The following is a 23,150-nucleotide window of genomic DNA, read 5'->3' as shown; positions in this document are numbered from 1 at the left end:
AATTACAACATGGTTTTACAAAAGGTAGATCGTGCCAAACCAACCTGATCTCCTTCTTTGAGAAGGTAACAGATATTTTAGACAAAGGAAATGCAGTGGCTCTAATTTACCTCGATTTCAGTAAGGCATTTGATATGGTTCCACATGGGGAATTATTAGCTAAATTGGAAAAGATGGGGATCAATATGAAAATTGAAAGGTGGATAAGGAACTGGTTAAAGGGGAGACTACAATGGGTCATAGTGAAAGATGAACTGGCAGGCTGCAGGGAGGTTACTAGTGGAGTTCCTCAGGGATCGGTTTTGGGACCAATCTTATTTAATCTTTTTATTACTGACCTTGACACAAAAAGTGGGAATGTGCCAATAAAGTTTGCGGATGACTCAAAGCTGGGAGGTATTGCTAACACAGAGAAAGACGGGGATATCGTACAAGAAGATCTGGATGACCTTGTAAACTGGAGTAATAGTAATAGGATGAAATTTAATAGTGAAAAGTGCAAGGTCATGTATTTAGGGATTAATAACAAGAATTATTGTTATAAGCTGAGGACGCATCAGTTTGAAGTAACAGAGGAGGAGAAGGACCTTGGAGTATTGGTTGATCACAGGATGACTATGAGCCGCCAATGTGATAGGGCCGCGAAAAAAGCTAATGCGATCTTGGGATGCATCAGGCAAGGTATTTCCAGTAGAGATAAGGAGGTGTTAGTACTGTTATACAAGGCACTGGTGAGACCTCATCTGGAATACTGTGTGCAGTTCTGGTCTCCCATGTTTAAGAAGGATGAATTCAAACTGAAACAGGTACAGAGAAGGGGTACTAGGATACTCCGAGGAATGGAAAACCTGTCTTATGAAAGGAGACTCAAAGAGCTTGGCTTGTTTAGCCTAAACAAAAGAAGGCTGAGGGGAGATATGATTGCTCTCTACAAGTATATCAGAGGAATAAATACCAGGGAGGGAGAGGAATTATTTAAGCTTAATACCAATGTGGACACAAGAACAAATGGATATAAACTGGTCATCAGGAAGTTTAGACTTGAAATTAGATGAAGGTTTCTACACCATCAGAGGAGTGAAGTTCTGGAACAGCCTTCCAAGGGGAGTAGTTGGGGTAAAAGACATATCTGACTTCAAGACTAAGCTTGATAAGTTTATGGAGGGGATTGTATAATGGGATAGCCTAATTTTGGCAATTAATTGGTCTTTGACTATTAGCGGTAAATATACCCTATGGCTTGTGATGGGATGTTAGATGAGGTGGGATCTGAGTTACTACAGAGAATCCCTGGGGGAAGGATAGCTCAGTGGTTTGAGCATTGGTCTGCTAAACCCAGAGTTGTGAGTTCAATCCTTGAGGGGACCACTTAGGGATCTGGGGCAAAAATTGGTCCTGCTAGTGAAGGCAGGGGGCTGGACTTGATGACCTTTCAAGGTCCCTTCCAGTTCTAGGAGATTGGTATATCACCAATTATTACCTTTATTTTTAATTCTTTCCTGGGTGTTTGGCTGGTGAGTCTTGCCCACATGCTCAGGGTTTAGCTGATCGCCATATTCGGGGTCAGAAAGGAATTTTCCTCCAGGGCAGATTGGCAGAGGCCCTGGGAGTTTTTGCCTTCCTCTGCAGCGTGGGGCACGGGTCACTTGCTGGAAGATTCTCTGCACCTTGAAGTCTTTAAACCATGATTTGAGGACTTCAATGGCTCAGACACAGGTTTGATACAGGAGTGGGTGGGTGAGATTCTGTAGCCTGCGTTGTGCAGGAGGTCAGACTAGATGATCATAATGGTCCCTTCTGACCTTAAAAAGTCTATGATTCTATGTTTATTGCTCTTTGAAGGAAGGGGGGCACTAGATCTTAGATAAGAGGTTGTGGGGGAGGAGGGAGGGAATGGAGCTAAAGGAGTTTAAAAATATGGAGCAGACATGACCTGAACTTGTATATTTCTCAAAGGCTTGGCTTTGTAAGCAAACCTTGACCTGAATAAGCATCATTCCTTTGTATGGCTCTTCCCCTCTCCTTTCCAAGCTAGTAATTATTGCATAGCTCTGGGTAATTTTTATTACTTCACAAGCGTGGGCCCTCATTGAAAAAAAAAAAAGCCAAGTGAAGCACAAAGTGCTAAGTTCATGCTAAGTTATTCATTTGTATGCCTCTTTAGCACTTCAAGTACACGCTGGTAGGGTCACTGCTTATTTTAAGCAAAATAACTTGCCACAGTTGAATCCCACCACCAGGCAAGGATGGAGAGGACAATTCTAGCCACCCGAATATAGGATTTTGACAACAAACAAGTAACAGAGAAAATAGATTTGCCAGTCTTTCCTACTGTGTAAGACTCACGTGCACTCTTATGGAAGGAGACAACAAAACTTTTCATTCAAAAATTCACAGTCTACATTATGTGAGTGTTATAGGGTCTTTTAGTACTAAGCTAGGGTACTGAAGGTCTCCCAGCATTCACAGGAGGCTTGCTTTAATCCCTCTTCGTGCCTTGTGCTGCACACCCTCCCTACCAGAGACAGTGATCACTACTGTGAGCAGACCCAATGGCTCCCATTATCCAGCTGGAAGGAAGCCAGGGATGTAGCTTAATTAGGCTGCAAACTTTATTCACTTAAAATATCTGGGAGTAGCCAGTGATAGATTGTACAGTGCAGGTCATCATCATCTCCTCCATCATTTCCAGCCTGGTGCCAGCCGTTCTGTTGCTGTGACCCTGCCACCCTCCCCTGCCATAAGAAAGATGGGGGTCAGCTCCCCACTGTACCAGGCATAGGAGCCCCAAACCCCTTCCTCATCTCCCTTAAGAGAAGCTTTCCTTCAAACTCAGTCTCAATCCATTTTATCCAATAACCATACCCCTTCCATACCAAGTGATTGCACTGGACTTCTGCCACAAGGAAGAGCCAGCAATCATGCTTAGCTGCCTCACCCTAACCCCCATCAAGTTCCCAGGTAATCACCAATTCTTTCCTTACAATCAGACAGGACTCCTCTGTACAGGGCTTCTCCGAGGTATAAATACCCCCCACTCTTCCGTCAGCAAAATGGGCAGTGCTTTCCCCACCCTCTGACCTGGTCCAGCCCTTTCCTGCCCCTCTCCGATGAACTAATTGCTGGGGAGGGGACTTTAAAAGGGGCAACAACCCCTTTTCTGCCATCCAAGGACCCACCACATCAAGCTGCGATGAGCACTTTATCTGGCTTCACTCACACCTACCTATCCTTTTCCTTGCCCCTGCTAGCACCACATTTATACTTATTCTCTCTCCTTGTGTGTCTTTCCCTACAACCTTCCCCCGTCCTTCTCTTCCCTGCCATCCACAGCTGGCTTCCTCCTCTCTCACCACCTCAGTTTCTCCTGCCCTCTCCTAAAGCCAGCGCACAAAAAAATCCATTATCAACCATCCATATTCTGAAGCAGCCACTATTTAAAACCCAAAGCCCTGGCCCTTTCGGAATTGTCCCTCGCTAAATGGAACAACTACAAGCCCTTATCATATCTCACGCCCTCCTTTCTTCTACTAGCTCTGACACATTTTCCCTGGCTTTCCTGGTCACGTGAAATCCAATCTGAAACTATAAATCCTTTGTGGCACACACGATGGTCTGATCTGCACCCTGCTCTCTGCTATGTGTGTGTAAATCTGGAGTAATTCCAATTAAATCAGAGTTAGACTGCACCATTGAGACTGGGTCTGTCTTTTGTCTGTAAAATGACGGGCCTATTTATGGATCTGTAAACTTAAAGAAATAAATGGCATATAAAAGCAAATATGACCCATACACCAAAGCATTTTAATTCTCCATCAATAATAATCTAGGATACTTTTAAGGTGTTTTTTTTTTGGTTTTTTTTTGGTTTTTAACACATAAAACTTAGGTGTGTACAATTAAACCCATAAAGTAGCAAGAGGAATCTTTCCTGTACCACAAGTCATCTTAATCTCGAAATCATTTCCCAACCAAAATACACACTCACTTTTGCAGAGAGAATATATCTACATCTGAAACTGTAATTAAGTGACTGCCGTAGGTACCTTGATGACATTTGCAAATCCATCGTCACAATATGCTGTCAGCACTTGATAACACAATAAGCTGCCTCACGGAATAAGTCAACATACTGTTTAGAAAATAGTTCCTATGACAACTATGTGGTCAGAGCTCCCAAAATATCAAACTGAAAGTGACATGTAGGTAGAGAAAGCTCTATCGGAACATCAAGGCAGTTTGTTAACTTGTACTAAACAGCAGTTCAGAGCCCAATTCTAAACACCTTTGTTCATATTCAGCAATATTTCAAGGCCTGATCTAACTCTAGCTGAGACCAATAGGAATGGGATCAGACCCTTAGTACTCAAGAACTCATACTGATTTCAGTAAGCCCACTTGTAGTGTAAGTTATTGCTCAGTAAGATTAAGGACCAGGCTCTCTGTGATATTACCTGTTCATTTGACTCATGTTAGAGATCAGTAGATACCGGGGAAATTGACAGGAAGTCAGAACGTACCATTCTCTGCACAGCTTGGCATTGTGAACTTCAGGACATTGAGCCTGGTATGCTGGCTCCAGTGGTGTCACATCTTGGGGCACAGACAAGCTCTCACTCTTCCAGTCTGGGAGCAGAGTTATGCCAACCCAAACACACTGGGTCAGATTCAGCACCTGCATATGCAGGCTCATCGCCCATTGAGCAAAATGAGCCGCCAAATTTAACCCATTTATACCCATTTAACCCAATACTAGATTTGGAGCATTGTCTCCAAACCTACTACCCCAGGCTCTTGCTCTAAACCAGAATTTATTTTGTACAGACGTGTGTGACTAAGTCTCAGCTAATCACACACACAAATGGAGACATCATTTACAAAATCTGTTTCAGTCTTTAGCCTAGAGGGACATGCCAGCAAGAAATATGCTCCCCACTCACTCATGTTTATCAGGGAAGGTCAAGCAAGTCTGATAGCAGCAGTGATTAACTGGTTCAGCTGACCAGTAAGTACATCTTTAGCTGGCCCAAGGGGGGAGGGGCCATCATCTTTTAAATGTACTAAAGTCGTCATGGTGATGGGAATAGAGCTGTTCTACAGTTAGCAAACGTCATGTTAAAGTTGTGGCCTGCCACTTAATAGAAATTCACATTGAATATGATCCATCCTGCCACTGGAACTTTAGTACCCTAGGCTTGGGAACAAATTTTAAGGGAGAACTATTACCATAAGAACAGCTGAAAAAGGCAAACGCACTCAGCTCAAAACTTTTCATTAGGTTATTTTAATCACCTACATAAATCAACAGATATGTTATTTTCCTCCAGTATAGCTTTCCAAAAATCACTCAATATCTGTCTTTGAATAAAAACTATCACTGGGGTGCACAAGAGGAAACCTTGTTGCATACATAATAATTCCATACCCCGTGAAACCTTCAAGCAGAACTAGAGTTTATGAGGTGAGAAGTGTGATAAGCTGCAATATACACATGCAAAACATCCTGCTCAGATTCTGTACACCACAAACTAAAAATATCCCCGTGGCACGTCATTTGCAAATTCAAAGGCTGTTTAGATTGTGATCAAACACCACTTGATACTGTTTTTTTACTAATGATTAAAGATACTGCTTGATTTTAGGTGTTCTGATTGCTTTCCTTGATTCATTTTTATTTCTATTTTTAACCTGCACTTCACGTTGTCAGCAGCCCTGCGGGAAACATAAGATACAGAGTTTAGATGGGGACTAACAGGGCGCCTAGCTGGAGACACTGAGTGCACTGGCCAGTCTTTCATATGAAAGTGACATGAGGGTGGCCAAGGAGGTGAAGGGAAAGCTATTGCAGAAGCACAGACTGGTCAAGTGTCACTGATTTACACAGGAAAGGGGATAAGAGGCTGAAGGTACCGAGTGATACGTTTTCCAGCCTTTATTTGTGTGTGCGCATTACCTGGGCTTTGCAGCTGCAAATACCTGCTAAAAATATTAAACACTTGCACATGCCCTTTAAATTATCCAAAATTTGTGCACATGCATAGCTGCATCCACAAAATCTACTGATCACAGTGGGTGGTTAGAGTCTGATCCTGCAGGGTGCTGAGTGCCCACAACTTCAATGAAAGCAGAGGCCACAATACCTCACAAGCATTTTTCAGCACACATCAGGATTGGGCCCTGAACACATGCAGGTTTTATGCTATCTAAAAGCCTTGGAATAGTGTAGCATGGGGTATTAACACCTGGGAGTGTGTGGAAATTTTGTGCATTTTCAAATAGAGGCTGAGATCCGAAAGCCCTGAGCGGAAAGCTACCAGCATAACACGCTCCCTCTGTCTGTCCTTTGAAAAGATCCAAAGTCTGAATTAAAAAGGATATTTCAAGTCCAGGGTTAAAAGGTACTTGAACATAATGACTATAATCTTAGTTGGATAACATGATTTTTCCAAAGCATTTGCAAGGATCAGTCAGTTTCCATTGAAATCAATGGGAGCTGGGAGTGGTCAGCACCTCGGGGGGGAGGGGGGGAAGGCCCCTCTTATTTTAGGGGACTACACATAGATTCAGCTGCCTAACTTTAGGCAACAAAATTGGAACATTGTCCTTAACTTACCAATACAGGAAAGAATCACCTCTTTCTCTCCGGTCTTCATTTGTGGATATGAATTTGGTTACTTTGGGCTTTTGACCTAGGCCCACAGCATCAAGGCATGAGCAGCTCAAAATAAATAAATAAATAAAAACCAAACAAACCAGACCCTTATATTTTTTGATGAAAAAAAGAAAAGCCCCCATCTGACTCTCTCCTCCTCCCACCCCCCTTTTTCCAACCAGCTGTAATCAGGACCTTTGCACAGCTCCCTAATCACCTCCCAGAGATTTCATAAAAGAGTGACTTCCAGACACTGGTAAGAGATGCCTGTCTGGTGAGTCTTGCCCACATGCTCAGGATTTAACTGATCGCCATATTTGGGGTCGGGAAGGAATTTTCCTCCAGGGCAGATTGGCAGAGGCCCTAGGAGGTTTGCGCCTTCCTCTGCAGCGTGGGGCACAGGTCACTTGCTGGAGGATTCTCTGCACCTTGAAGTCTTTAAACCACAAGTTGAGGACTTCAGTAGCTCAGACATAGGTCAGGGGTTTGTTACAGGAGTGGGTGGGTGAGATTCTGTGGCCTGAGGTCAGACTAGAAGATCATAATGGTCCCTTCTGACCTTAAAGTCTATGAGTATGTGTAGAGCTTAAGTACACCTCTCCCCGATATAACGCGACCCAATGTAAGGCGGATTCGCATACAAGAGCTTTACCGCCTGACAGGCTGCTCTGAGCAGCGTGTTAAGGGTGCCGGGCCAGGCCAGGGCCGAGGGGTTCGATAAGGGGCAGAGGGTCTCAGGGGCGGTCAGGTCTGGAGGGCAGGAGCTGCGGGAGGGCACTTTTGGGCACCTTGCAGTCCCAGAGTGGGAACAGCCCGCTCTGTTTCCCTCGCCCTGGCCCCAGCCGTGTCGCTCAGGGGAGCGGACTTGGGGGAAGGGATCCCCCCTGCACTCACCAGCAGTGGCGGAAGCAGAGCAGCCCGGCCCCAGCCCGCTCCACTCCGCTTCCCGCCGCAGGTGAGTACGGGGAGGGCGTTCTTTCCCCAACCTACCCGCACTCACCGGCAGCAGGAAGTGGAGCAGCCCAGCCCCAGCCAGCTCCACTCCGCCAGCTCCCAGCCGTGGCGCTCTGCTTCCCTCCGCAGGTGAGTGCAGGACCTTTCCCCAGCCGCCCCCCAGCGACACGGCTGGGGCCAGGGCAAGGAAAGTGGAGCAGGCTGGGGCCGCATCACTCCGCTTCCCGACGCAGGTGAGTGCAGGGGGGCGTCCTTTCCCCAACCTCCCCACACTCACCGACGGCAGGAAGCGGAGCGCCGTGGCTGGGAGCTGGCAGGGTGGAGCGGGCTGGGGCCGGGCTGCTCCACTTCCCGCCGCTGCTGGTGAGTGCCTGTCAGGGGGGGATAGGGGTCGGAGCAGTCACGGGGGTTGGGTAGGGGGTGGAGTCCTAGGGGTGATTAGGGATGGGGTCTCTGGAGGGTGGTCAGGGAACAAGGAACGGGGGGTGGGGGGAAAAGCAAGTTTGATATAACATGGTCTCACCTATAACGCGGTGAGATTTTTTGTCTCCCCAGGACCACATTATATCGGGGTAGAGGTGTAGCTTAAGAAGCAGGAAAGCCCTAATGCAACAGAGCAGTTCTGAAGTCCAGACCACCAAAGAGAGGGTTAAAAGCAACAGAGTAGAAAATTCTGTGTACAGAGCCCTGCTCAGCAAGTCTGGCAGCATCCTCAACTAAGTGATATTTACTGCTTGCCTCTCCGCTTCTTGCTTCTTTATGTGTTCATTGGACATTAGCCTTCATTCTTTATGAGTGTGCTCATTTCTTTTACTTGTTCTAAGAAGGCAATAAAAAGCTACTAATGGGCTCCCACTCCCTCTGAGCACAGAGCATATGAAAATTTGAAAACTCAGTTCAGCTTCCCTTTCTGAAGGCTCTCGGAGTTTCTCTTGTGATAGTCTGGTGAGATAAGAGGGGCAAAGAGGATTGTTTTAACAGAAAAGCCTCACACAAGCACCAGAGGGACTAGTTGCCTCTGGGGTCTCCCTTCAGGATAATAGACAGGCTATATTTTAAAGAAGGAAACTCCTATATCATTTTGCTGCACAAAGGGTCATGTCTAAGTGTGGCATTAGCTACCAGATTTAGCCACCCTTCTCTAGAAGGGTAACCTACTTTTATGCAGCCCATCTAGGAGGTGCTGTGGAGCCATTTTGCTACAAGAGCAACAGTGGAAGAGATTATAGCTCAGAGAAACAATCTCTCCAGTACTGCTTCCCGGGTGCAGAAGGTGAGCGATCTCTCCCTGGACAAGTGGCCTCATGCAGAAGGGGGGACAAAGAGTGGCTCCACCTCCTCTGACCCTTTTTCATCATCTTTCTCGCTGGAGGATGGGGAAGAAGATGCAAGCAAGTCCCTGTACTCCCCAGAGCACAGGAAGCTCTCCTATGAGATGCCTTTGTACATCCATGCCAAGGGAGGGCAAGGGATGGGGAGAGATTCTTGCTCACCTCTTCAGTCATGCAAACACCTCTGCTGATGTAGCCCTCATGTAGCACCTAAGCACTTTTTATCACTTAAACTGATCTACAAAGCAGAATACAAGGATTGTGTCACCTGTCACCAAAACAGAGCCTTCTCTAAGGTGAATCAGAGTGACAGGAAGACTCCAAGGCCTTTGAATACAAGATGCACCAGAGCCAGAAGGAAGATGATATTTGCCTTACTCCAAGCTTTCAAACTGGAGCAGCTGGTTTTGATTCTGTCTTCTGGGAACTACGCAGGTGACTAACTGACCTGACCATGCGATGCCACGGCTGCTCCATGCAAACGTATCCAAGAGAAAGCTTCTATTGCAAGAACAAGAGAACAAAACTCTTAAAGAGCTTCAGAAACAACAGCTTGTGCGTTCATGTTTCCACCATGAGTTTCAGACTTCAGAGAGAAAAAACCTGAGGCTGTCTAATCTTTTTGCTTTCTAATCCCTTCAAGAGCAGAGTGCCTCATCGGTCAGGATGGAAAGGAAAAACTTTCCACAGCACAGCTCCAGGTTTAAAGACATACAAGGCTGACTGCCGTCTGGAGTTCTGAAAGTCAAAAGGACACTGTTAGAGATTTATGTACAGGTGATTATACAGCACAAGCCGCTCTGATTAAAGGGAGCTAGCAAATGCAAGAGATGAGCTGAAAGCCAGAGTGCCATGCAGAGAGCTTGTACAACCATGATCTCCAAATAAAAAAAATTGGGAACAGTCAAGTTACATGAACTCTATCTACCAACATCTAAATGGAAGAGTCTCAAAGACCCTAGATCTGCACAAGATTGTGTCGTGGATATTTTTAGTTAAAGTCACGGACAGGTCACAGCTTCCATTAATTTTTCTTTTTTGCCCGTGACCTGTCTGTGACTTTTACTAAAAATATCCATGATAAAATGGGGATCTGCGGGTCCCCACACTGCCTGAAGTAGGGCAGCAGTTAGGGGCTCCAGGGGTTCCCCCACTGCCTGCAAGCTCCAGGGGCTGCCAGAGGCACCAGGTACACTGCAGCTCCCTGCCCTCGTGGGCAGCAGAGGACCCTGCAGCTCCCCACCACCTGAGGCTGAAGTCACAGCGGTCGCTGGAAGTCATGGATTCCGTGACTTCTGCAACCTCCGTGACTAAAGCGTAGCCTTATGTACAAGTCACCTTATAATAGGAAGGATTTTTAGAGAACCACCTCAGGTCACCACAACTTAGAAAGATTGTCTCTGTCGTTCATTATTCATATATCTGTGATAATCCATGGCTGTGTGTACAAACAGACACCACAAACCTCAGCCCTAAAAATTAAAAAAAAATTTTAAAGACCCACAACATGGGGAATAGCATTCAAGAAAACTGGCTCCAGAAACATGGGCCTCAGACTTAAGGACCTTACTTCTTTCTACTCGTGGGCAGCGGGTATAATAGGCAAAGGAAGGCGGTGCCTCCCCTAGCACAGCTGTCCCTGCCATCTGGGCCATGGTGCTCCCCAGCCCTGCCTCTTCCCCTCCTTGCTCTGACAACTTCCCCAAGGCTCTCAGGGACTGCCGCTGCCGCCTGGTCAGTCTTCCTCCTCTTCTCTCCCCCATCCCCTTGGGAGGTCCCCACCACTGCTGGCTGAGTCTCTCCTCCCCCCTTCCCCCTGGGGCATGGTGTGCGTGCGCCTGCACCTGCACCTACACACACACACACGAAGCAGATGAGGGAAATGAGGAGAGGAGCAGAGGGGATCCCTGAGTAACTTTACACAGTGAAAAAGCCTTCCAGAGCAGAGACCTAGTAGCAGATCTCTGAAACTGTTCAAGGGCCATTAAAGTGGTAACGAAGCTGTTTAACAGGCATTTGCCAATGCCCAGGAAGCCTTTGGCCACATTCTGATGGCTTTTATATTGTAGGAAAATGTGTTATTGGGGTTAAAAACAGTTTCCGAACGACCCGTCCGTTATTCTCTGTACCCAGCAGAAGTATTTTTGAGTAGCCTCGCTCAAGGAGAAGCTGACATAGCCAGTGAGTTTATTTCTCGATCTAGTCATTTTATACAAACCCAGTTTAAGTAAACGAGTCTGGCAGGGGATTCTGTGTATGAAAAGGGTATGAAACACTTTTTCAAAAGGAGAGATTAGGGTTAAATTTGGTGCAGGTAGCCTGGCTTTTCATCTCTATACAATATACACTGAACTCCCTGCCACACAGAGGAGAATCCATCTGGCAATTGATCTATAGCTGCTGCTTGTTCGGTTCCCTTGGGGAATGTTATTAGTGCTTTAAAGTGAAAAGGGGGGAGGGTCTTGCAGTGGCGGTGGTGGTGGGGGGCAGCAGCAGTGTGAGGAGGTGAGCAGCAGGCCAGCTGCACAGCAGATGGGCGTGGGTCTCGTGTGGAGGGGGAGGGTTGGCGGGAGGGTGAGGAGGCGAGCAGTAGGAGGGTGGGGGAGGAGGTCAGTGGAGGGGGGAACCTCATGGGGAAGGGGGGAGAGGTGAGCGGTGAGTCAGCAGTGGGTGGGAGCAGGGCCTGGGGCAGAGCGGGGCTGGAGTGTGGGAGGGGCCATAGGCGGAAGAGGTGGGACAAGGAGCTAGCCTCCCGCAGGGGAAGTTTCACCCACCACCCATGTTTCTACTCCCCTCTTCACTCACTCTAGCATTGGCCTTCTCTGCTCTAGCCTGCCATACAATCTGGCCTCTGTTAGTTCAAGAGCCTTCTCCTTTGCAGCTCATGTCTTTACCAACTCTACGCCTCATTTGAAGACCAATCTGTTCTCACTAGTTGTACCCTTTAACTTTTTCCTTTTGAATTCTGTTAGTCAAGGACACTGCAAGATGCTGAGGCCTCCCGAGAGGAGCTGAGCATACTCACCCCAACAGGAACTATGGACATTTAGTGCATCGCAGAACCTAGCCCATAGCATCCTCTTTTACAGAGATGCAATGGCTCCCAGGGCTCCTGGGGAATGTAGCCACTGTACTTCTCCAGAGAAGGGTTTGCATTGTGCCCCCTCACCTCCTTCAGAGTGGTTAGCACTTCCAGGGTATTAGCAAGGAGACACTCGCATCACTCAGCAGGGTTGAAGTATCGCAACAGTGCTGGGCCCCTGCACAAGAGAAAGCGAAGGTTCCTTGTACTCTACTTCCCCCTTAGCATATTCACACTATGAGACCCCAGACCTTTCCCTGTTCACCACCACCACCACACTCTTCACTTGCAGCAAAAACCTCATAGGACTGCTCTCGTGAGTGGAGTTACAGACACTCCAGCTCCAGATACAGTTTCACCCAGCTCTGATCACCTCTCATCTTTCATTTGTGCAGAGATGAAACAGATGGTCTCTCTTTACGGATATAAAACTTGATAGTACAAAGGCCAGGACATCCCCCATAGAGAGCAGGGATAAAATTCAGAAGAAGCCCATCATACTGATACAAGATTAAAGGTTTCAAATGATATCCCTTCTCATCACAACAGACTTTAAAATAGTTTTGACTTGCATGATGCAATCTCAAGGAACCATTGACTCTTTCATTGGTGAAGAAAATAAAACCTAGCTAAAGAAATTTTTTAATAAAAAGCACGGATTTAAGTTTTATGTGATAATTTAAAAGATTAAGCAACTGTGATGCTTTGGGGTTCAACCCAGACCAGTAAGAGGTTGTGTTACCACCTTCCCTGCAATGCTGACTGCCTTAAAATGCTATCTTGCTAGGGCTCACAGCCTTCACATAAGCATGCAGGTCAACCCCGGGCTTCCACCACCCAGTCACTTTTTGATGAGTGACCCCAACACCTCCCAGTCCTGAATTGTCTGCCAATGTGTCCAGCTTTCTCCTGGAACAGTCCCAGAAGTCTGTTGCTCTTTTAAAGAGACGGTATACTGCAACCTGTTAGTTTAACTGGGATTAGCATACACTTCCATTCAATCAGTGTACAAAATTGGTTCACAGTGAAAAAGTGAAACAAGTTTAACAAAAAGACATAGGATTAAGTGATACCAAGTAGAAGGAAAAAAGATAGAAAGGGTTACTGTGACATTTCACTTCATGTTCTTCATGAAAATATGTTTATGATAGGAATATGACATAACTGGGATGTACTTTATGCAAGATGGGTCTTGTAAAATATCATTGGAAAAGTTATAATTTACTGAATGTGATTATCCAATTTGTATGCATGTCTCATTTCTGTATCTGAAGTTAGGAATATGGACTATGTAACCATTACAACTGTATGTGTACTGGGAAGACACCCACCGGACGACAGGCCATCAAATCTGATGAGCCATCAGGAAGGAACAACAAAACCATGATGATACTAATCTCTCTCCCTCCTGGGAGGTGTCCGGGGACATAAAACTGTGACACTACTAAATCAGGTGGTCTTGTCACCTGATACTAAACATTACCTGGGAGTTCTTGTAACTTCCCACTGGAAGGGAAGGGTTGGGGGGGTCAAGTTTGGGAAACAAATGATTCCTGCCTTATGTAAATCCTATTTAAGGGTGGGCAGGAAGGAAAACGGGACTCTTCTTCTCCATGGCCTGTCTGCCCAAGAAGAAAGACTGCTAAAGCCACCTGAAGGGATAGCGGTGGGGAGTCCAGACTGAGACAGGGGTCCAGTCTGAAAAGAAATATAACTGGAACTCTGAACCACAGAAACTTTGCAACCTGCCTAAAACAACATTTAGGGTAAGAAATTCCATTGTGTAACCTGTTTCTTAAGTATATTGAGTTTAGCTGGCGTATTCTGGATTATTGGTTCAGTAATCTGCTTTGTTCTGTCTGTTATCTCTTATATTAACTTAAAATTCACCTTTTGTAGTTAATAAACTTACTTCTTGTTTATATTATAAACCCAGTTTATGTAATTTCTAACGGGGCAGAGGGGGCAAGAAGTTGTGCATCTCCCTCCACATTGAGGGAGGGGGCAAATTTCATAAAACCTTTTGGCTTGTACCCCTTATGGGGAGAGGACACCAGAATGTTGGGGCCAGCCCACCAGCATGCAGATCACACCCTGGGGTCTGTGTGCTACACAGCCCTGGTTCAGCACCTCTGACACCACCAGCCTGTCTACAGCCCCACTTTGGCTTCCACCAGCCTTGGTTAACACACTCCCAAGTCCCAAACTTTCCCATATTACATATTACAACTAAAGTATTAAAAACACTAAGTGAAAGGTAACTGTCCTTTTGTTAATGGCAAAGGAACTACATAAATGCTGTGCAGCACTCAAGAATAGCTAGAAATTAAAACATGATCATGTAAAGGATTTTTATGTTTAAAGTCTCCATCAGCTGTATGGAAATTGCTCCAGCTGTATGCTGGTGTAACTCAGAACAGAATCAGGCCCAACATGTACAACTACACCTGCAGAATAATATAAATAAATAAAAACTTTGCTACATCACAAATCATGTGAATTTCTGACTCATTTCCAACAAAGAATATGCTCACATTTACAGAAAGGATTCACCTACATCTCGAATTTCAGTTAGGCGACTGATGATAGTTACCTTGGCGACATTTAAAAATCCATTGCTAGGCTCCACTGGCAGCACTTCATAACACATTAAGCTGCCTAGGAGAATAAATCATCACACCGCTCAGAAAACAACTTCCATGACAGCTCTGGCCTGGCCTAGACTAGCAAGAGCTATACCAGTAAACCCTCCTAGTGAAGATAGCTTATACCAGCAAAATAATGCTTTTGCCAGTATAGCTTCTACCATCAGCTCCACCAATGAAAAAAAGCTATGCTGACGAAAGGCTTTTTTGCGGTATAACTGCATCTACACTAAGGCTTTGGCCAACATAGTTTTGTCGTTTAGAGGTATGGATTTTTCACACTCCTGGCAGACATTGCTACTCTGCAGAAACTTTTCATTATAGACCAGGCCTTAAGGCACAGAGAAGATGCCAGAGATCCCAAGGTTTCAGACAGTGGTGTATGGGTAGAGAAAGTCCAGATGACAGTGCTGACATGGTTTTGAAACTCATATTGAGTCGTACGTCAGTGAATATTCACTGCTTGTGCTACATATGTTTAGATATTGAAAAAGGCACTAAAGTGGATTATAGAACAGTGGTTCTCAACGCCGGTCCGCCACTTGTTCAGGGAAAGCCCCTGGCGGGCCCGGACGGTTTGTTTACCTGCCGCGTCCGCAGGTTCAGCCTATCGCGGCTCCCACTGGCCACGGTTCGCCACTCCAGGCCAATGGGGGCTGCGGGAAGCGGCGGCCAGCATATCTCTCGGCCCGTGCCACTTCCCACAGCCCCCATTGGCCTGGAGCAGCGAACTGCGGCTAGTGGGAGCTGCGATCAGCCGAACCTGCAGACGCTGCAGGTAAACAAACCGTCCTGGCCCGCCACCAGTGGATTTACCTGACGGGCCGCTTGCCAAAGGTTGCTGATCCCTGTATTAGGGTTTCTGACAAGAAAGCAAGAAATCCCCAAAATAGATGCAACCAAGAGAAATTGTACTTTATAAATGTAAATCATATGCTTGATTTTTAATCCTGGAAGGCACTTAGATACCACGGTGATGATATCTGCATAAGAATCTAACAGTAGTCTACCAATAGTAGACATTGTACAGAGATGGATCTGAGCCACAATGTTCACATCTAGATACAAGCTCTCCATAAGAATAAGGAAGCTAGGCCCCATCTATGGTCAGTAACTTGTATGGCATCCTTGGCTAAATAGACTGCTCAAATCCTTGCTCCTTTCTTCCCACCCCTCATTCAAGACTCCCACTGATTTTAATAGAAGTTCCACCTGAGTTAGGACTGGGTAAAAATGAGCAAGGTTTCAGGAACTGGTCCATGTACTGCAGATTCAGTGGCTAGGCCCAAGTGTAATGCTCACAGATCCCGGTCATCGGCAGGCAGGCTCAAACCTGAGACCTCTGAAGCTTGGTGTGTGTGTCTCTACTGCATGAGCTAAAAGCCACATGCCTCTTATTCAAGCCTGTAGCAGATCCATTAATCTTTAGGTGGGCTAGGTGCCATTAGAGGGGGACAGAGCGCCACACACCAAGCAGGCATGGGTTACACAAGCAACTACTTATTTTACAAAAATGAAACCGATTTGAAGCAGGATCATCTATAGCTGAGGGGACTAAGATCCTAATCCAATGGCCATTTAAGTCAACGGGAGTGTTTCCATTCTAAATCCTAGAATCCTGATCATACTTCCTTAGTTATGCTCTCCCCACCTTGGATTTAAGACAATTTAAAAATACTAAAAACAAAACACAACAACCTTCCAGAATCCTAAAAGTTTCAGGCAGAAAAGAGCTTCAGATTATATTTCAGTTACCTCCAGATATTAGCATGTCAAAGGACTTTTGTCCAACACACAATACAAGTTTTCTACTACCTTAATTTTACCTAGTCAGTCAATCTGACTTCAAAAATCACCAGATGGTTTTATTTGAAATACAAGCAAGTTCCATACCTTTCTAGCTATGCAGTCTTGAAAAGGTACAATGTTCTGTTTATTGATTCAACATACATACGTGGGTGGTTTCACTTAAAAAAAAAAAAAGACCCCAAAACTAATATTAGGTATTGTGTGTTACAAAGTAAACTTTTTCACTTATAAAACAAGCTGTTTCTATAGAAACTAATCCTTTTCTAGCAACACATTTCACATTGGGGTTGCTATAGAAACAGATCCAGAGAATTATAGAAATGTGTACAGTAAATAAATTCTCAATAGCTCTGTTTCCCCCTATTACCCCACCCACAGTTTCTACCTAGGGTATCTTAATTTCATTTATTCTTCAAACACTTAAGTATGCGGAACATTTCCCAGAATATAATTCTGACTGTGTAGCACTTGAATTCAATTCCACATCTTTCTTTAGTAAAGAAAATGCTCAATTCTGAATAAGGGAGTACTTCTGGAGTAGAGTCAGATAATAAGCCCAGCATTCACTGGAGCTATTACTCAGAAGGACAATAATGAAGCATCTAGGTCTTCGTAGAACAAATGGTATTATCTGGCAGGCTGAGTACCTCTAAATATCAACCAGAAAGGCAAAAACTCCATATAATAAATTTTAAAAGTTAACCAAGACTGTGTTCTACCTTGTAGAAACGTTAAGGCATTGCTAGTAGTTATGGCAGGGAAACTCATGCAGCGAAGAGGACTGAATCCCATTTTTAATTATGGTTCATGGGCATATGTTTAGGACTATATGCTATCATCAGTCATGGCTGAACTCCCACTCACATCAAGGAAAGGTGTGCGTAAAGATCAAGCCTACAATTTGATATTTACATAGTATGAGATATTGTTTTTGTTCAGTACCTTGTTGTTGCATTCATGTTCAGTACCTTGTTGTTGCACCCATGAACTCACCTTTAGAGAACTACTATTTCTGCTTCTCATCTTTCCAAATCCTCCTTTCTTTGTTCTGCTGTCTCATCCCTGCCTTTGTTTCTCTCCTCCTTTCCCACCCACCCCCCTTCATTTCCTTCCTGGTCTACAGTCTCAATCTCTTCTCTTTTCTGTCTGCTAAAATGGATCAGCAGTTAAACAGTTAATAAAAGTGTCTTTGTAAGGCTGTAGAGAAGCTCCTGAAGAGATGAATGCAGGATGATGTCGTTCGCACCTGCCATTGCTTCCAGCGGTTTATAGACTCAGGAAATCAACACCATCTCATTTTACACTTAGTTCACACATAGAAAGTTATCTTTGCAACAGTGAAGGATAGAAGCTTGTTCTGCACTTAAATGAAAGTTTGGATCCTGCAGAATCCAATTATGACATGCAGGCCATGTAATATACATCAAGTGAGGCGTATAACCACTGGGCGCAACTGTAATATAAATATTAAATGTTTTTTCCCTCCTCTTTCTAACTCTTTCAAAATCTCCATCTCACTGGCTCCTAGGGCCTAGTAGACCTGTGCAGAATGGTCTCGTTGGCTGAGTTACCCCAAGGCAAGCACAGCTCTCTACGTTCACGTAGACTTAATTTCAAACAGATTGTCTAATGAACCCCACAAGAAAGCCAGGAAGGGAAGAGTCCAATCCAAACCCACAGCACTTACAAGCTATAATAGCCTCACTAAAGAAGAGGGATATGAAGTCTCACTAGACCCAATTAGACATTACGTCCACACACTACAAGAGTTTTAGATATGTTCATCTGATTCAGGGTTCCTGCTGAACTTTTTTTAAAAATAAAGATTGAAGATCTTCGGTTCAGTGCATGTCTAATTGACAAATACTGCTATTTACTCAATGCTGTTCCAAATTTCTATAATATTCCATGAGTTGAGGAACGATACATGATTTGCACACTAGGAACATTTAAGTAACAAAAGCCTTTCCGTACAGCACAGACATATGCATTAGGTCATGAACGCCCCCAAAAGAAAGAGAATATAAGATCAAAAGGAATCCAAGGAGATCTCCTCAGTAACAGAGTCTTTCCTGAGGCCACAACCTCTCATCTAGAGTTTCCTATGGGGATCTGAATTATTTCAGTCAGACATCAATAGGGTCTAATCAATACAAAGATAAAAAAACTCATACCTGAATCAGAACTAAGAACTATACCTCCCTTAAAGGTACAGTTTCCCAATTTGTCAGCATATCACAGCAAACGACTCCCCCAAAATGTCAAGCAGGAAAAAGAAATCACAAGAGCAAACATTTGATGCTAATAATATTCAGAGTTGTATTTTAATTAAACTATGAAAGATGTGTTAGCTCTTCTTAAGGATAATTTTGGCATTCAAGGTCACCTTAAAAACATGACTGGCATAAGAATCACCATCACTAGACATGACCCTGAGCCAGCAAGTTTGGAAAGTATCGGAGGGGTAGCCGTAGTCATGCTTGCATCCGAAGAAGTGGGTATTCACCCACGAAAGCTCATGCTGCAAAACGTCTGTTAGTCTATAAGGTGCCACAGGATTCTTTGTTGCTTTTACAAGTTTGGAAAGAAACCCAAACCTTCCCAATATTCAGGTATGCTCAGATCTGGGGGGGTTTCATAGATTCTAGGACTGGAAGGAACCCCGAGAGGTCACAGAGTCCTCATGGCAGGACCAAATAGTGGGGTGTATTGGTTGGGGTTGGATGAGCTTAACTCTACCTATAACTCGGGTTTCCACATAGCAATGTGTGTTGCTATGGCCACCATATCAGGTTGCCAACCTGGTTTTTGCCATTTTGAAGTCCAGCCACTAATGGGCCAGATTCACAGGGCCGCCCGGGGAGGGACGGGGGGGGCAATATGCCCCTGCTCTGGCCCGGTGGCGGTCCGGGTCTTCGGCAGCATTTCAGTGGCGGGGGGCCCTTTAGTGCTGCCGAAGACGCGGAGCGACTGAAGGGCCCCCCGCCGCTGAAATGACCTGCGAGCCCTGGCCTGGCGGCGGTCCAGGTCTTTGGTGGCATTTTGGCAGCGGGGGAGGCCTTCAGTGTTGACAAAGACGCAGAGCGACTGAAGGGCCCCCCGCTGCCGAAATGCCACCGAAGACCCGGACCACCGCCGAGTGAGTACAAGCACCGCAGCTCCCCCGCTTTGCCCCAGGCTCACTGAATCCTCTGGGCAGCCCTGCAGATTCAGATGTGAAGCTAAGATGATTGCCATGCTGAGGGGGTCAGAATTTAGCTATATTAACTTATACACACTGACAATCCTGCTCTCAATTACTCCATTGTAAATCTGTATACAGTCTATTGAGATCAAAGAGCAAGGTCATTTCATTCCTAAGTTTCAAGTATTTTAATATTTGGCTGTCATAGATAAAACATGAGTTACCCCAGCCCTATATTCATGCCTCTTCTGGAAACAACACCCCTCCATCTAAAGCATTTGGAATACTTTTTTTTTTTAAGTCACTCTTCGCCACACCTGTGAAAACCACAAGTAAAATCCAGATCACCTTTCCGTCCTTCCAACCCAGTCCTGAAAATGGACTCCACGAATGCCTTGTCTCTCATAAAAGTTTTGTCATTTACTAACTGCTCTTCCGCTGGAGGATCTCCAGGGCTTGACAGATGCTCTGGACAGGTCTTCAGTAGCAACAGAAGGCCACTTAAGAAATTCTATGCCAGCAGATAACACAAGCACATGTTGCCTATAGAATGGCTGACTCGTCAACCTGAGGTGGCATCCAACTTCTAGGAGAAGGTCTCAGACTTTCACACCTCAGGTCCAAGGAACTTAGAAGTCCTTTAGCTGACCATTGGCATAGAGCCTGAGTCTGCCACCTGGCCTAATTTCTTCTACAGTCAACTTCTCCTCTATGGCAACTGCACAAATAATTTTAAGAAGTGTTGGGGTGTTTGGGGGGGGGTAGTATTTTTGCTGCTGAAACACAACAAAAGTCTGAAGCAGTCAGTGATTTACACTGCTTATTAAATCGGAGAAATGAGTCTGAATAATTATAGTCCTCCTTGTCCTCAAGTAGGCAATAACCAGTGGCTGTTAGAGACTCACTGAGAAGCAGCAGAAGACACCCACCACAGGAAAAGAGCATAGTTTGGGGCTGGCCACGAATGGGTTCCCCAGGAAGAGAAGAAAAAAAAATACTTCACACGTCCCCCAGCAGTGTGTTCGGGTCCTCTCAGCTGTACATCACTGCAGCAGCTCATCGCAAGTTGCTGGAAGCAAACCCTGTGGCAAAAAATAGCTTTTCCAAATGGCAAAAACAGAAGGTGGCAAACTGTGACATATTCCCAAGCTTGCACACCAACAAAACAGCCTGCAAGCAAATTAAAAATAAAGGGACAACTTAAAATACACAGACTGGAAAGAAAGTTACACGCTTAATAAAGAAACCAACTTCATGCTGACTAATAAGAAAGAAGATTACACTTCCTATTGACAGGCTCCAAAGGGCTGTTTCTGTACCTTTTGAAGGCTAACTGAAGAAAGTTTGGATAAAATTGTAGATAGTCAGGATCTGACTAACCACCTACCTGCTTAACATTACTGCTGGAACTGCAGGCAGGACACAGGTCTCTAAAAAGGAGGGAAGTGGCCCTTTTTAAAGGCCGTGCATTAACCAAACAGTTCTCATGACATTTTGGCTTCAAAGAGCAAAAACTTTGCCAAATCTGCTCACCATATAAGATTTCCAACACCATGACTTATGGCCAAAGTCACCTCTACTATTGAGACTGAGCCAAAACCTCTCCATAATAGGATACTTCTGATTGGGTAGCAGACCCAGAATCAAAACATTAAGGGCTTTCAGACACGGGGATCTGAATCTGAAACTACCCCAGATAAAGGGATCTGGATCTAAGGTTGTGGGTTTGGCTCATTTCTATTTGTAATCCTGTTAACTGTGATGTTGTTATTATATTGCACCCAGATGTTTACTTGTCTTGAGCATTAATTTGTCTGAGAAGTTGACCTGCAGACAAGCCACCGAGACCGGCTTGTTTCCTAGGTGAAACAAATAGGATAGAGAATTCAGTCCAGTCAATGGCCTGGTTTAACAAGAAGCTTGCCTAAAAGCCCATCCGTGGGGCAACGCTTTATACCACTTTGTCTTTTGGAACTAAATGACCCGTTTCACATCCCAGTGTTTCTACCAACATGGTTCACAATTGCTACACATTCTTAGCTTTCCACCATTCAAGATTCCCCTGCCATGCCTTCAAATTACTAAAACCCCAAATCTGCAAAGACTGGTGTATACGCTTACCTTTATTCACTGAGAGTAGTCACACTGAAATCAATGATTCTGCCAGCACAGCAAGTACAAATTGCAGGTCGAGGCTTGAATTTGCAAACTCCTCATCCCTCACATCGTCCTCATTCAGTGTCACCAATTCACCCCTGCAAGAAGCAGTTGTTGCCATGAATATATTAACACTGACTTACCCAGTCCCTTTTCCCTTCTCCCAGAACAGTTTTGTTTGAGTGCTTGATATGTTCATTAAAGATAGATAAACTTGGTTTACTTACTTCCAGACATTCTTAGACACTGGGGGCTCAAATGTTTAACCTCAACTCAAGTGTTGTTGGGTTTACATTCTGGTTAGGGAGACTGATTAAGAGTAGCAGAAGGGGAAGGGAGGAAATCAAATTAAGAAGTAGGGGTCAGTATGAAGCAGGGAGCAAAACATTATTGCAAAGAGACTGTGGAAAAGACAAGAAGCAGAGTAGGGAAGTGAGAAGTTTTAATAGGAAACAGAAGCCTATCTATACCCTATGTATGCCTTTGCCAGCTCAACATTTTGGGAGGGGATCTTCTATCATTAACACAAAGAACATGTTGCCCTTTGGGTAGGAAATGCAATGCACTGAGTTGTCTTTTTGTTGTTTTTTTTAATTGAAAACACTCTTCTTAGGAAGAATGCAACTTCCAGGGTTTAAGAACCTGAACAAGTTTTGCAAACCCAGAACTAGTTTGAGAAGTTTTCAAATCTCAGATAACAAGGCTCACCCATCCCTGCATCTTGCATTTGAGAACAACAGTGCATGTTGTCTTAAAGGTGAATAAAAGGGAGATTGGGAGGTTTTTTTATTATTTATTATTATTATTATTACTACTACTACAACAAAATACATTTTCAAAATCCTTTTAAGATCCAAAATTAGCTGATTTGTTTTGAGTTACAATTAGGGCCTAATCCTCCACCCTTACTGAGGATGGAGACTAAATACATTTTGAACTAAATGGTTGGAAAATCGATTCTTCTACTTACCTGCCAACAGCCAAATACAAGATTTGTGCTTCTCTCATAACAATTAACACACTGTTGTGCCTTTAAATCAAGGCACTAAGGGCCTGAATCTCTCCTGCTCTGTACTTTATGGAGTCATGCACAAGTTGACAGTTGTATTTTACACTAACTTGACACAAATATAAATGACCAGCAGCACAAGGGAGCTAGCAGTCAGGTTCTGACTCACTAGTGAGGTTTATAGCTATTAGCTTTATTGATCACATCTGCACTGCATACCTACTCCCACAGCACTCATTAAACTCCAAAACTCCTGTTCTAGAGGCTCCAGGCACAATGTAAAGCCGGGATGGATTCTCTATGGTCAGCCTATTCTTTGGTTGTTCC

The 23,150-nt window shown here is 44.7% G+C and overlaps 1 long non-coding RNA gene across 3 annotated transcripts in view; it reads right to left on the bottom strand.

The window, feature by feature from the left end:
• Positions 1-22,950, bottom strand: part of LOC120380544 — a 113,210-nt gene extending 90,260 nt beyond the window's left edge. For 2 of the 3 annotated variants that reach the window (XR_005587796.1, XR_005587798.1), the window contains exons 1-2: positions 22,785-22,950; positions 21,779-21,912 (exon numbers count right to left, since the gene is read on the bottom strand). This is a non-coding gene — a long non-coding RNA (uncharacterized LOC120380544). Of the gene's footprint in view, positions 1-20,250; positions 20,828-21,778; positions 21,913-22,784 lie in introns of those variants that run through there. The other variant, XR_005587797.1, reaches the window with a different exon arrangement.
• Positions 22,951-23,150: the final 200 nt, after the last annotated feature.

The sequence above is a fragment of the Mauremys reevesii genome, linkage group 13, assembly GCF_016161935.1.
Source record: "Mauremys reevesii isolate NIE-2019 linkage group 13, ASM1616193v1, whole genome shotgun sequence".
Classification (NCBI taxonomy): Eukaryota; Metazoa; Chordata; order Testudines; family Geoemydidae; genus Mauremys; species Mauremys reevesii.
This window is presented reverse-complemented; position numbering and strand designations above follow the sequence as displayed.